Genomic DNA, 13,619 nt, shown 5'->3' with positions numbered 1-13,619 from the left:
ATTTTTATTGGAACATAAATGCAGAAGGGATCTATTTGGATCATTGGGTCCGGACCATGCTTTGCAGCCAATGTCACTATATGTGCATCATACTCTTCATAAAACCAGATGGAAGTCTATCAGTAGCTAGGAGTACTCAGACTAAAAACCTATCTGAAGCCTTTTTTCAGTATTTCAGTGCCATAATAGCTATAGACCCTTATCTAATTTCCAAACTCCAAATTTTAAATATTTTCTTACTAGATAGTCATCCATTAATATATACTGTGAATGAACTAAAGGGATTAGTTAAGAGAGGGATATTGTAACAATTTGTGAATCCAGTTAAATTCTCCAGGGTAGAGCATACTGTGCCAATAGAAATATTTGCATGGTACTAAAAATTAATGTATGTGGAAGAATATAAATCAAGTAATTCAATGTGAGCTTTTAAAGCTTCCACATGATTTTCACATCTTGCTTGAAGAATGAAAAAGATATTCTGGTAGTAACCTCTGAAAGTGCAACCAGGCGCATTGTTCATGTGCTATAGGTTATAATTTTAAAACACATAGTGATAGAAATGACTATTTGTTTAATATTGTCATTCATGGAAACCCAGTGTAAAACTGTTACTTTTATAGAGGCTTGGAAATGTAAATAGTTTTGAAGGATTGGAAGCATATAAATATGCATGTATGAGAGTCTATTCACCCTTTGATGTGGCAATGGTTAAGTCCTGCACAGACTGTGCTCCTTTCACAAGCCATGCAGGCACAGCAGGGCAGGGAGTTTCTCATCTGTGTGGGTAGGCACTTCTGCAGGCTTGTGGGGAAGATATACATCTTGATTTCTGAAAGAGATACGATAGTCCTGAAATACGGGGCTTGGCTTTCACTAAAGGTTTCTTTACCCTTTTCTTCAGGAAAGTGAGTCATGGGATTTGCTTGTGTTTATCCGTCACTCTCCAGCTCTCATGTTACTCAGGGGAAATTGGTGCATCACCCTGTGCACCGGTGTGTCTACCAAGGTGACAAAAATATGCCCTTTGAGGGGTAGTGCAGCAGACTGGTCCTTCTCCTGCAGTCTTCTTGCAGCTGACTGACTGATAGGAAGATGTGGGACAGGTTTGAACTGATTTCTTCCACACTTGGGAATCAGGCTATGGAGTGATGGTCCACTTCAAAGGTGCAGCAACAAATGTGATAGAAAGAGCTGTGGTAAATAAATAAATGAATTTTGCCTCATATCCTATATATTGCATATGCTTGTTATAGTAATTATTTGCTTAATATAATTATTCAGTCAGTGTCTTGACAAAATTCCATAGGTCTATACAGTATTCCAGAGAATAGGAATTTTATTATAAAATGTATTGCCAATGAATAATTTGATGTTCCTTTTGAAAGACACAGTCTGACCACCAAGGTGGTTATTAAAATGGCCACAATATATTATTTTCCATAGCAGGATTAAGCAGATAAAATAGTGGTATTCATAGCAGTGTTTGGGAGGTTTGGCTGTCAGCGATCTTGTATCAGTGATGTGATAATAGGAAGTTTTAGAGAGGAAAATTGAGCAAAGAGGAGGCTTTTGATGCTGACATAGAAAACAGGCTAGACTGAGTAATGATCTAAGGAGATGGTTGTCAGTGCCTAAATGGGAAGGGAGAGGGAGCAGGCTGCTCTCTGTCAGCCTAGAGAATCTTGCACACAATTTTACTTCAGCTCCCCAAAATGTTTTCAAAATAGTTCAAAGTATTTTAAAATAATAGTTCAAAAATACCACCTCTGACCCATACCTATCCTTTGCCTAATGATTTCCTGCCACATCCTGTTCTTGACCAGGACAGCTCAGAAGGAACAATGAGTACTGTTTTCTTGAAAAGGTAAATCCTTAAATGAAGCATTTGCAGCCCTTGAAGAGCCCAGTAGGTCCTATTTCTCCTCTGCTGTAGCTGCTTTTTATTGAGATGCATTAAGGGGACAAAAAATAGGTCACAGATATGGTTGCACAGATTATTTCCTTTTCATTCCTTTGCATATGTGAAGATTTATAGAAAACGATGCAGATTTCCACAGACTATGTCTAGGGGAAAAAAAGGTCAAGTTTCCAACTCTAGGTCCTTGATTCTTAAGTTTCTTGGACAAGATTGGACTAATTATTGAGGTAATTCCCTAGTACTGACAGTCCAATCCTGTCAGAACAGAAATAAGATGAATTTGAATTGATGGAGTTTTATCTTCACTCTGTTTCTTCAGTAGCTCTTTCTTCCTTCTTCACTTGTGTACAACTGTAGAGGGCACAAATCAAAGCCAGGACTACTGATCTTTTAGTACAGGGTCCCTGGGAGTTTTTCCTCTGAGCAAAAGGATTCTCAGCTGATTGAGTTGTGGTTAAATTTGCAAACCCAATGGGCTTTGGTCCTTTGAACAGTGATATATGATATATTTCACATGTGGAACATATGAAATTCTTTGTCAGCACTAAGAAGACATAGAAGGTGAATTATCTGATTTAGACATTTGGGTGTTTATGGATCACCTCAAATGATTTAAAACAGAGAACTGCTATTTGAGGCATAAATAATTCCAAGTGCTAAAACAGCATATCCAGATTTGCTGCAATATCTGGATGCTCCCTTGAGCTACTGTGTTACTGAAAAGCTCAGGAATAAAAAATTTGACTACTCATATTTATACTGATGCCAGCCTTCAGAAAAGAGTACTTTCAGGGGAAGTTATCTGCGATCTTCAAAGGGGTAAAGGCAAAATAGATTAAAAACTAAATGAGAAAAGCCAGCAGGAGAGTAACCACATGCCTCTTTCATTTGTAAAGGTGTTAAAATGCTGTGTAAGATCCTTTCTGTACTTCACACTTAAACCTGCAGACTACTAGAAATATTTACAACCAATGAAAGCCACAATATGTGCAGGGAATTTCTTTCCTATTTTAAAGTGTAACTGTCTAGAATATTTGAACATGATTTTGTGTCGCTCCCATTGTTCTGTAGTGCATAAAATGAGAGTGCTCAGCTGAAAGTCCTGGCCCTACACTGCTGAGTCTGCAATAAAAACCTCTTTGAACCAGGGGATAAGAAGAGCTACATTCTCCTGGAATTATCACAAGTTCTGAATGGCCTTGATAAAATGTACATAGGCAGAAGTGCTTCCCTTTTGACATACAAGAATGTCCTTGTTACAAAGTCTTGTACACAGTACTGCCAAGACCTGATTTTGTTTGTAGGTTTCCAGATGATAATTTAATAGAGATAATATAGAAGGATAATGTTTGAAGGACTTCTGTGTACATGCATTTTGCTGCTCTCTCAGGCAGTCTGTCTGTAAATATTTAAAATTTTTAGAAGCCACATTTAATCCTCTCAAAACTAGAAAAGAGATAATATTTAGTTTAAGAAAAAGCAAGATATATATCTTCTGGAATATTTACTTTTCTGGAAAAGCTTCTTGACCTTTAACTTATGTCATCTTAGCTCTGCTTTCAGTGTGATTTTTTAGGTTTCAGCAACTGTTAGATATTTATGGAATGGTAGTGCCTGAAACCCTCAATCACTCTCCTGTATATAAGAACACCACATACCCACAGTGGGAAAACTTCTGAAGAGCATCTAGAAGACTTTGGGCTTTAAAAGACCAGGTAACCAGGTTAAAAAAAAAAATAATTCAGTGTTTACTGTGGAACCACAGGACAGACTGATGAAATGAATTGCTTGAGATCAAGTGAGAAAACTGTGGGAGAATTTGGAATTTGTGAGTCCCTGACTATCAGCTCAATTACAGTCTGAGATTAGAGACATTTCACAAATATGTTCAACCTGCAAATCTTGGACTTTTGGGGCTGAATCCAGGTGCAAGTTCCAAGCTGGGCTGTACCTCCCTGCTGGCAGGGGTAGTCTGTTGGTGCTGGTCTTATGAATCCTCTGAAACCTCAGTTGTGAGACACTGTCTTCAAAGGGAACACTAGTCTGCTAGGCTGGCATTGCTTGGGCTCATCCATAGAAACCATTCCCTGAACCCAGTCTAGAGGAGTGAGACTCTTTGCAGAGACATTCTCATTCCCTGCTCCTGGACTATCCTAGTCCTCACTTGCCCACTCCAGAGGTCCTCAGTCCTGTGGGGCATTGGTATGCAGGTCATGGGGCTAGAAGTATGTAAATGCCTGCCCTAGGCTGGATTAATGTCTGATGTTACCCAGAGAAGGAAAAATTACTTCCACATAATTTCATATATTCTCTGGGGTAGTTTTTTGAACATTCCAGAGAAGTGCTGTATGTTCACCTCAGTTTCTTACAGCTTTGTAGATCCACATACTGGACATTTCTGAATTATTTTTTTTCACTGTGCAAGACACTGAACTCCTTCCTTGGCTGTTGTTCTGTACCTTCCTTTGACATTTGTGGGAAGGCTCTCTCCCTCTCCCTCCTTAGCACAAGTTTTTACTGGTAGCATTTTACGGATGCAATAATCATTTAACCACGCTAGTGAACAAGAAAGCAATATTTAGGCATGAGTCCTACAGTCTGCAGCATTCAGTGCTCTCTTCATCAGCCATCCACAACTTCCCTTACTATTGCCCACCTGGAGGGAGCCACAAAACATCTGGGGAGGAGAGTCCTGCCTGCAGTGATGGGGATATCAGGGCTGCGGCACATCCTGCCCTGAGCACCCACCAATGAAAGTGAATCAATTGCACATGAATGTAAGTCAGTAAATCAGGACGGGAAATAGATGGAAAAGATTCTTGATTTTCTTGGTTTTCAGTTTATGCTCTTGTGGTTACACTGCTGGAAAACTTCAACAGCTTTTGATGATGAGAGAGTAAGAGGTTGCATGAAACTGCTGTTCTGCTCCGAGTTCCCTGCCCCTGAATGGACTATTATGGGACAAACTATATGACAAAAGAGGAACCTTATAAGGAACCTTATCCCATCTGTATGGTTGAGGCTGAGCCCTGATTTAAAATTGGCTCTTAGCACAACTCATGTCCAAAAATAGATGACGTATATTTATTCATCTTTAACTGAAATTACCATGCCAAGACCAACTTTGTTGTAAAAGCATAACAAAAAAAGTATTCCGTTTGTTGTATGCCTTTGTCCTATCTATGTGCAATTGATTTCTGGTTTACAAAACAAAATCTAAACAAAACAAAAAAAACCTGAAAGAGCCAGTATCAACACAATTGTCCTGATACAACTTGTTCACATCAAGGAATCAATTTAAGAGTGGTGTCAAAGACAGAATATGCTGAAAATCTTTTTTCCTTGTGAGTTTTGTAGTAATTTGGTTTCAATAAAAATGGATTGAGTTTGCTTCATTTACATTAAAACATCTTCTGGTGAAAAATTTCCTTTTTTTTTTCACCCCCACATTTTTCTCAGTTTGGGTAATGAAGCTTTCTGTAGAGAAGACTCAAAGTCTTCAATTCAAAAAATATACTGGTCCTATTGAAGTACATAGTAAATCCCTCAATTCACCACTGTAGATGCCGTAGATTCCAGCTGCAACTTTATTCCCATCTCACTTGAGGGAACACAAGTGAAGTAGGCCAACAGGATAGAGGAAGAGACAGGCAGCTTTTGTGCTCTGTCGTTTATTGGCTTCAGAGTTTTTCAGATTATATTTTAAGAAAAAAAGATCATCTTTGGTTTCAAGGTGCTTTGATTGTTTACTTCTTAAACAGAGAAAGTTACAATATTTCGGAAAGCTGTCTGAAAATGCTGAAGAAAAGAGGGAGGGAGGAAGACTATGGTTTATCTTAGAAAGGCACTTCAGGTTTTAGCATATACCCCAATCTATAAGGCAAAACCAAGCCTCTAGCATTAGTATTTGAGCACCTTGCTACTTCCAAACCATATTACTCTGAATATTATAATCAACCCAGTGAAGCTCAAATTCACACTCTTTTTTGAGCTCATAAAATCAGTTCTCATGAATACTAGAAAGCAGAACGAGTTGAACACTGAGATTAAAAACAACTATTGAAGGATTTGAAGGCATTTGAAATTTGTGTCATGCTTTATAAAATATGTAAAACATACCAAAACAAACAACTCTCTGACAAGCCTGTTCTGTTTCTTCTAAGCAAAGCATATATTTTTAATATAGATTTAAATATTGAGTGTCCTCACAGTTATGGCTTCCATCTGGGTTAATTTATTCTGTTACAATATGAAGGTATGCATGATAAATTATGCATTTGTTTCCAGACATGAGAATTTCTTTCCTTTGGAATTACATGAAAGCAAAGGTTTCCCTGCTTCTCTCCAGGGCTGCAGTGTGCTCTGCAGCCTGTGCACTGCCGTGGCAGAGAGCTGAGACACCCCACACTCACACGTATTTGTCACTGTGACCTCATCTGACCCTGATTTTAGGGCAGTTAGAAACTATGCTGCTTACTGTAAATGCAGCTCAGACCATGTAGAGAGGAATTTGGCCTGCCATGGCAGTACCACAGATGTAAATAATTCTCATGTTTTCCCGTGACAAATTTGTTCACTGCATTTTTGGACTGGATTCCACTCAGGGAGAGCCATGTTGGCTCTTTAAAAGCTGTTGGACACAAAGTAACACACAATACCTTTTTTTTCTTTCTGATTGTGCTGCTTTCCTCTAATGGTATTTCTGCTAGCAGTCCTGCCTGTAGAGGTTTTGAGGCAGCTATCTTGTAATCTAACTCATGTCAATTAGTTGTCAGTCCAGACAAAAGCCCTCTTATTCAGTCTGTGTAACTAGTTCCCAATAAATCTTTCTTGTGCTCTATCAGCACATATGGTACGTTTTTTTTTCAGTCCTCATTTTGTAGCTTTTATCAACAACTCTAGTCAAGAGACCAAAACCTCTTTCCCACTCTAGCTTTATTTTATTCTCACCTATGAGAGTAGTGCAATAAAGTGGAAATGAGTGAGGTTGAGTAATTACACACATCTCTCTTTTAACTAATATTTAAGGAAGATGTTATATGTATGAACATAAACCATTTAACTCATTATTCAGGAAAATGGATCAATGTGAAGATGACATGTTCCTACATGGAATTAAGAAACTGAAGAAATTTGTATGGACCCAAAAAAGAAAGAAACAGTGAAAAGAGATTTAATTTCTTAGAGCTGAGTCTGCCTCATTAAGTAATGGTGTTTGTCTTGCCTGGGGACTGTCTCATGAATGGTTCTAAAGGTTTAATATTTGGGAAGGCACAGGGTGCCCGAATTTTAACTTAGTTGGTGGCCTTGGTCACTCCTGTGATTAACAGTGTACTAACAGAAACAGGGAGCAGAATGACCTAAGTGAAAGAGGTTTAAAATGAAGCTTCAATACAGAGAAGTGTGAGGAAGTAAAGTTCAGCAAACAAGTGAGTGTTATGGGAGAAACACTCAAGGCAATTCAGGCACGAAAACTTTGAAGAGTTTATATGAGTTAGGGTAGAACCACAAACCACCAAAAGATAGTATTGCAACCTCACTGTCAGTTTTGCCTTATTTTGCACATGTGGGGTCTGCTCCCAGATGAGAACTTTGAGCCTGTATAGTTTTGGTCAGGTTCCAGCCCCTACTTGAAAGAAATGTGTCTCCAGTAGTGAAAACCAGAGAGCAGCCAACATGAAAGATGCTCCTTCCTGAACTCAAGAAGCAAATGGGAAAACACCCTGGAAACAAATGAGTTTTATTGCATTTAGGCCTCTAGAAATAAGGAAGAAAATTGGTACTAGACGGCAGAGACAGAAGCTATGGTGTCAGAATGGAGGCAGGCAGAGGGGTCTTTCCCAGCTGGTAGCCCAGACTGCCACAAATCCTCGCTGCACGGAGAGTTGAATCTTAAGGTAGAAGCCTCAGTATTGCATTCTTGAAAGGCTGGGAGTTTAATGGCCAGTCCATGTCAGACAGGAACCAAGGGAATTGGAAATAGTTGCCTGCTCCTCCTGAGAGGAAAGAATAATCTGCAGCCAGCCTCAGCATTTCACACAAAGCGTGGTAATGCCAGAGCCCCATGTGAGACACTGAAGATCAGTTGCCAACAGCTCCTTTGGTTTCACTTTGCATTGATGATTCCTGTGAACTTTAACAGATCTGAGAGAGGGTCTGGGGATGATCTGAAAGAGATGATTTGTGTTTTCCCATCTGAATATAAAAATCAGATATGAATCAATACATCTTGAAGGCAAAGAGTAACTTAAATAATATAGACATTGTTGCTGTGCTGTTATTGAGATGTCCTCAGTGTGGAACGATGCTTAATATGGATGTTGAATGCAGATAAAATCAATTTAACAAATACTGTGAGTGGCTAACTCATGAGAAAGCTTTAGATTCAGACTGACACATGTTGACATAGCAGGAAAGACAGAAGTGATGGCAGGGTTAACATGATCTAAAAGGTGCTGGAGCAAAGAAAATAAACTGTCCTGTATGCCCTCTAAGGGCATGTCAATTACTAATACTTACTTATTTAGCTAAATTTTCAACAGCTGAATCAACTCTGTAACCTAATAATCTGAAGACAGCAAACATTTCTTCTTATATTTTAAACTTCCCCTTGATTTACAGGAGAGCTTTCTAATAGAAATAATCACATCAAACTCAATCTAGACATCATGGTATAACAGTTAAGTCCACAGAAATTTGAAGCAACCCTTCAATCAAATCTATTTCCATTCTGGGTAGCCTTGAAAATTCAATTTATTTTCTCAGTTCTGCCATGTGCAAAATAATTCTCATATTTCTCTACCTCAAAATTAAAGTTGTGAGTAATTGGCGTCTATTCAATCTCCTCAATAAATCTGTGCACAGATTAGCTGGCATAATCATAGTTTTCCTGCAGTTGGAATAAATGGAAAACTTGTGCCTATTTTTATTGATGGGAAATTTGTATAACTGTTGATAGCAATTTTGCTAACAAGTTGCAAAACAGAGGGGTGCTTCTAGGCAGGTTGTATAAACAAAGTTAACTGCCTCAGGTTATCTGCCTGCTGTGGAATCATGTAGAACAGTGAATTTACAGAAAACACCTCTGTCATATGCAGCTTGCCCTCTCCCACTGCTCAAATGTACTTGTTTTAGTTAAGATGGCTGCACATTGAGGAGATTTCAGACACTTAGGATTCAATGCAGTAATGCGAAAATCTTCAGCAAAATTTATAGTTCCTATGTAGAAAATGTTTCCATGACATCTCTGTAGACTTTGCAAAAGTTTAGGGGGCACAGAGATTGCAATCTGGCAAGAGCTGCTGTTTGAGCACTCTTCAGAATGATGCCAGCTGGAGGAAAATGAGGGAAAAGGGTGGGTTGAATACTGATAGGGGAGGACTTAGGTAGAGGCCACATCTTCTTTATCAGTTCTCAGCCAAAGAGCATGTATTTATGCACAGAACCTTTAGCTCGTCTTGAACTTGACTCCTTGCTGTGGCATTGGAGAAGAGAATCTGTAGTGCTGGTTTTAGATCTTGAGCAAGGATTCTCAATTTCCAAGGCTGAATTTCTTAGTTTTGGGCTTACATAACATGGAAGTTTTGTTCTCCAAACCTTTTCAGGTTTCATTGGTGTTCTTATAATCCAACTAGGCATCATATTATGTAACACATACAGCTATTAAATCAGAGAGGCAATGTATCAGTCTTATAAAATGGACTACATATCAAAAAAAAGGATTTAAGGCAGTTTGCAGAAGTGGATCAGTATTTGTGGAACCTAAATTGAAACCAAAACCAAAAATCTGACAGTTTCCTAGCACCTAAAGCATAAGTTGGTTCCAGCAACACAACTGTAATTTTTGTCTTTTGTGTGTAGAACACAGCTTTCACAGAATATTCTCGGTTCAAGCACATCCACAAGGATCATCAAGTCCAAATTTTACATGAATGGCCCATACAGAAATTGAACTCATGACCTTGGTTTTGTTAAAACTATGCTCTAACCAACTCAGCTAAGCTCAGGGGAAGTTCATAAGGAAACAGCTGCTGTTTGAAATAATAACCTCGCTGGTGTTAATAAGGTTTCTTCACTTCGGTCTGAGAGTCAGTAAATTTAGATATGCTAGTTTTTGGTATATTTTTCTCTGCAGTTCTCAACTCATTCTGTTTTGAATGCGTCCCCTGGTTATTTCATTAAAATAAGTAATCAGAATTTGGTTGTACCATTTAAACACACCACTTCTGACTCTGATCATGTAATATACACTAAGCACCAATAAGTCAACTGAAACAGATAAAGTATGCTAGCAGCAGTGCAAATAAGATCAAACTGCATTTTATGAATTATTTTTATAAGAATACAGAAGACTGAGAAGCTTGAAATACATTATTGTTCGCTGCAACTTACTCCTCTAGAGATCCTCAAAGACCTCTCAGGTAAAAAGTAAAAAAAGTCAGTGGTTACTTCCTTAAAACTTCTGTGACCAGAACTACTGAGGAATCACTGATGTATAAATGCATGTATAAATTCAATTAATGAAAATCAGTGTGATTTAACTGAATTTGTATTTTTAAGAGTAAAAGTATTGTTTAACATCCTCTTTGAAGAAGAGATTTTATTCTGGCCCATGCACATCTTATCTCATCCCATACTGCTTTAATACCAAGCTCATTGAGATGCACCAATCACAAAGTACCTCTCAAATTTGTATCTGAACGACACAGTGATTCCACTCTATTCTGATTGTATCCTTTATATGGTGCTCTAACTGAACTGAAATGGATAAGGCTGGGTTTGAGATATGTCCCTTAATGCTGGTTGTGTCAGTCTCTGAAGAAAATGCAGGTGACCTTTCAAGGTCAAGTAGTCAAGTACCTTGAGGATGCAAGTACCTCTTCTCCTCACCTTTAGCTATAAAAACAGTCTTCTGTAGCAGGACCAGTGGGAAGAGTGGAAACCAGTGAAGGGTATTTTTAAAAATATTTTTAAATATTTTCCATATATTCCTGAAAAAAAAAAAAACAGGCACCTATACTTTAACACTTTTTCATCACTTTCAACTAGTATTTTTATTAAAAAAAAAAAAAACAGAAAAGAAAAAAAAGGAAAAAGTAAAAATCATTTTAATTTTCCCCTAAGTTAGAATACTTACCCCTGAAGACAAAAGACTGACCTCAAATGTCTGAATGGCACTAAGTGCAGCTTTTATAAGACATTACAGAAAATTTAAATTTTGAATTAAATAGATTACTACTTGAACTATTTAATGTGAAAGGAGTAAGCTGTCTAGCTCCAAACCACATGTTTTTATTCTGGTACTTCTCATTGGCCATCTGTTCTTTGTTGTCTGTCCCAGTTCCACCATCTGTCTCAAAAATTCACTCAACATGATGACTTCACCTACAAAACTGCAAGAAGGCAATAGCTCTGTCAGTCAAAACTAGTAAACAACCACCATTTCCTTTGCACTTCTTTTTGTCTTCAGTGCTGAAAATAAGGAATGCAGATTATTGCCCCAGATTTTGATTCCAATTGTGTCTTTTTTTAAACTCATCTTACATTTTCACATGGTGGTAGGAGGAGAAAAAAGGAAGAGAGTGGTAAAATCAGCTGGCAGAATTGATACAACGGGCAGCATTGCTTTACAGAGAACTCCTGCAACTTGCAGAGAAAAAATATTTTTGATCAGTCAAGGGAAAAACTTCTAACTTCCTTAGTTTGTTTGTTGCTTTTTTGTGTTGAGTTCAGAACAAAATGCAGGGGTTTTTTACATAAATTTTAGACAGCTCATATTATATGAGATGACTCCTGCTCCTAAAATCTATTTAAAAAGTCTAAATATTCCTCCTTTAGGCTTTGCACATGGCAAAACACAATATAGGTGCTCCACTCCTGAACTTCTCTATTCTTCCCACATGTAGAACTAGTTCATATTCTTTCTTGATTGGCTGAATTAATTCAACATTCAGCTGGCACATGTCTGCAGGCCAAGGGACATCTCGATTGTGTCAGGGCTGCAGACAGGGGATGGGGTCCTGACCCCAGGTAAAGATAACTGCAAGGGATGTGAGAGTTTATTGGACAAGAAATAGCTGGAAATTCTGGATGTGACTGGTAACAATGCATGAATCTGACAAAGGTTAGAGATAGCACTGTGAAGGCAGGTTGGATTTTACAGATGTTTAAGGGAGAGTTGCTTAAGAAATGTCTGCATAATTGGAGGGAAACATGGGTAACCTTTTGGGCACAACTTGTGCAAAGCTAGCACTGTTTGGGTAACCATATCAGAAACATCTTAGAAAACCAGAAACGGCTAAACAATGGTATCAAACCCTCCAAATTTGGCTACAGATGCAGCAGAACTGGGACTAAGGCAGAAGAAATAGTTGTGGTTATTTAGGTGTGAAAGGTAACAGATGACAAAACGAGGACAAGAAGAGAGAGGCCAAGACACAGGAAAAGATATGCAGAGGTATGTAAGTGGTGTAATTGGGGCTGCCCAGGGCTACCTCTTGCTCAGTATTTCTTTGAACAGGGGAACAAACCAAACTTGTTTCTGATCCCATTTCATGTCTAACCTGCTTCTTTTGTCAGGAAGACTGAGTACACAAGTACACAAGCACCAGTACGTGCTCCAGGAATGACAGCATGGATGTGCTTCTAATGTCCTAGAAGACTGTACAAATCCTTGCACCCTTGCTATTTAAAGTGTTTGTGGGTGAAGAACATGAATATCAGTGAGAAATACCTATAGGTTAACTTCTGTGTCCTGATGAGGTCTTAAAAGTGCAGGCATCTCCTGTTTGACTTCTGGAAACTAAGATATTTCATGCTTTCCTGTCAGAGAGATGTTAAGGTAGTAGAGAGGTACTCTTCTTGGTTTCTGACTACTGTGAAAGGAGGAGCCTGGTGCCTCAGATGGTTACCCACAGAGGGCTGTTCATGTTGGAATATCTCTAGGGCTGGCCATCAGAAACAGCTGAAACATCACACCTCGCAGGGCGTAGGTGTTTGAGGTCAGCAGCTCATTAGACATTCTGTGCACTTGGAAACCAGATACCACATTTGAGGGTAAATGCATTGCTGAGCAGAGATCTCCTATTTCATGAAGGAAATAGCACCACCCATAGTCAGGCAGTCTCTCTGAAAAGGAAGAATATGGGTCCCCTGACCTCTTCAGGCTGAAACATTCATATCCCACCTCCTGGAGTGAATGGAAAAGTCCTGACTTGGCAGATGAAACATGAGGGTTCTCAGGAAGATGACGGAGTTCTCAGTTCAGCTGAAGCATTTCACATATGACAAGTCTCAGAGAGAAAACTGCAAGGTCCATACGTGAGCTCTCAGCAGCTGCTTGGCTGGAAGAATAGCACTTTCTGTGTGATCCAGGGCTGTCTGGGTGAATGACGCATTCTCCCAGGAGGTCCAGAGGATTACGGTGCTTTGGGGATCTGGCAGATCAGCCTGATCACCCTCTGGCTGAGGCTGAGCCCATCTGCTCTCGCACAGATGTTGATGGGTGACTCATGCCCAGCGGCAGAAGTCAGGAAGTCAGATGGATTTTGTTTAGTTGCTTTCCTACTTTAGTCCAGGTGGTTTGTAAGCATCCTTATTTGGTGAGATTACGGTGATCCCCCTGGGTGGATGAATCAGAATTGATTTTGTGTTGGTGCTGCCTCATTCACAAGCTTAGTTGTGCGCCATGCTTAGCATG

Source organism: Zonotrichia leucophrys, chromosome 3, assembly GCF_028769735.1.
Source record: "Zonotrichia leucophrys gambelii isolate GWCS_2022_RI chromosome 3, RI_Zleu_2.0, whole genome shotgun sequence".
NCBI lineage: Eukaryota > Metazoa > Chordata > Aves > Passeriformes > Passerellidae > Zonotrichia > Zonotrichia leucophrys.
Note: the sequence above shows the minus strand (reverse complement) of the source record.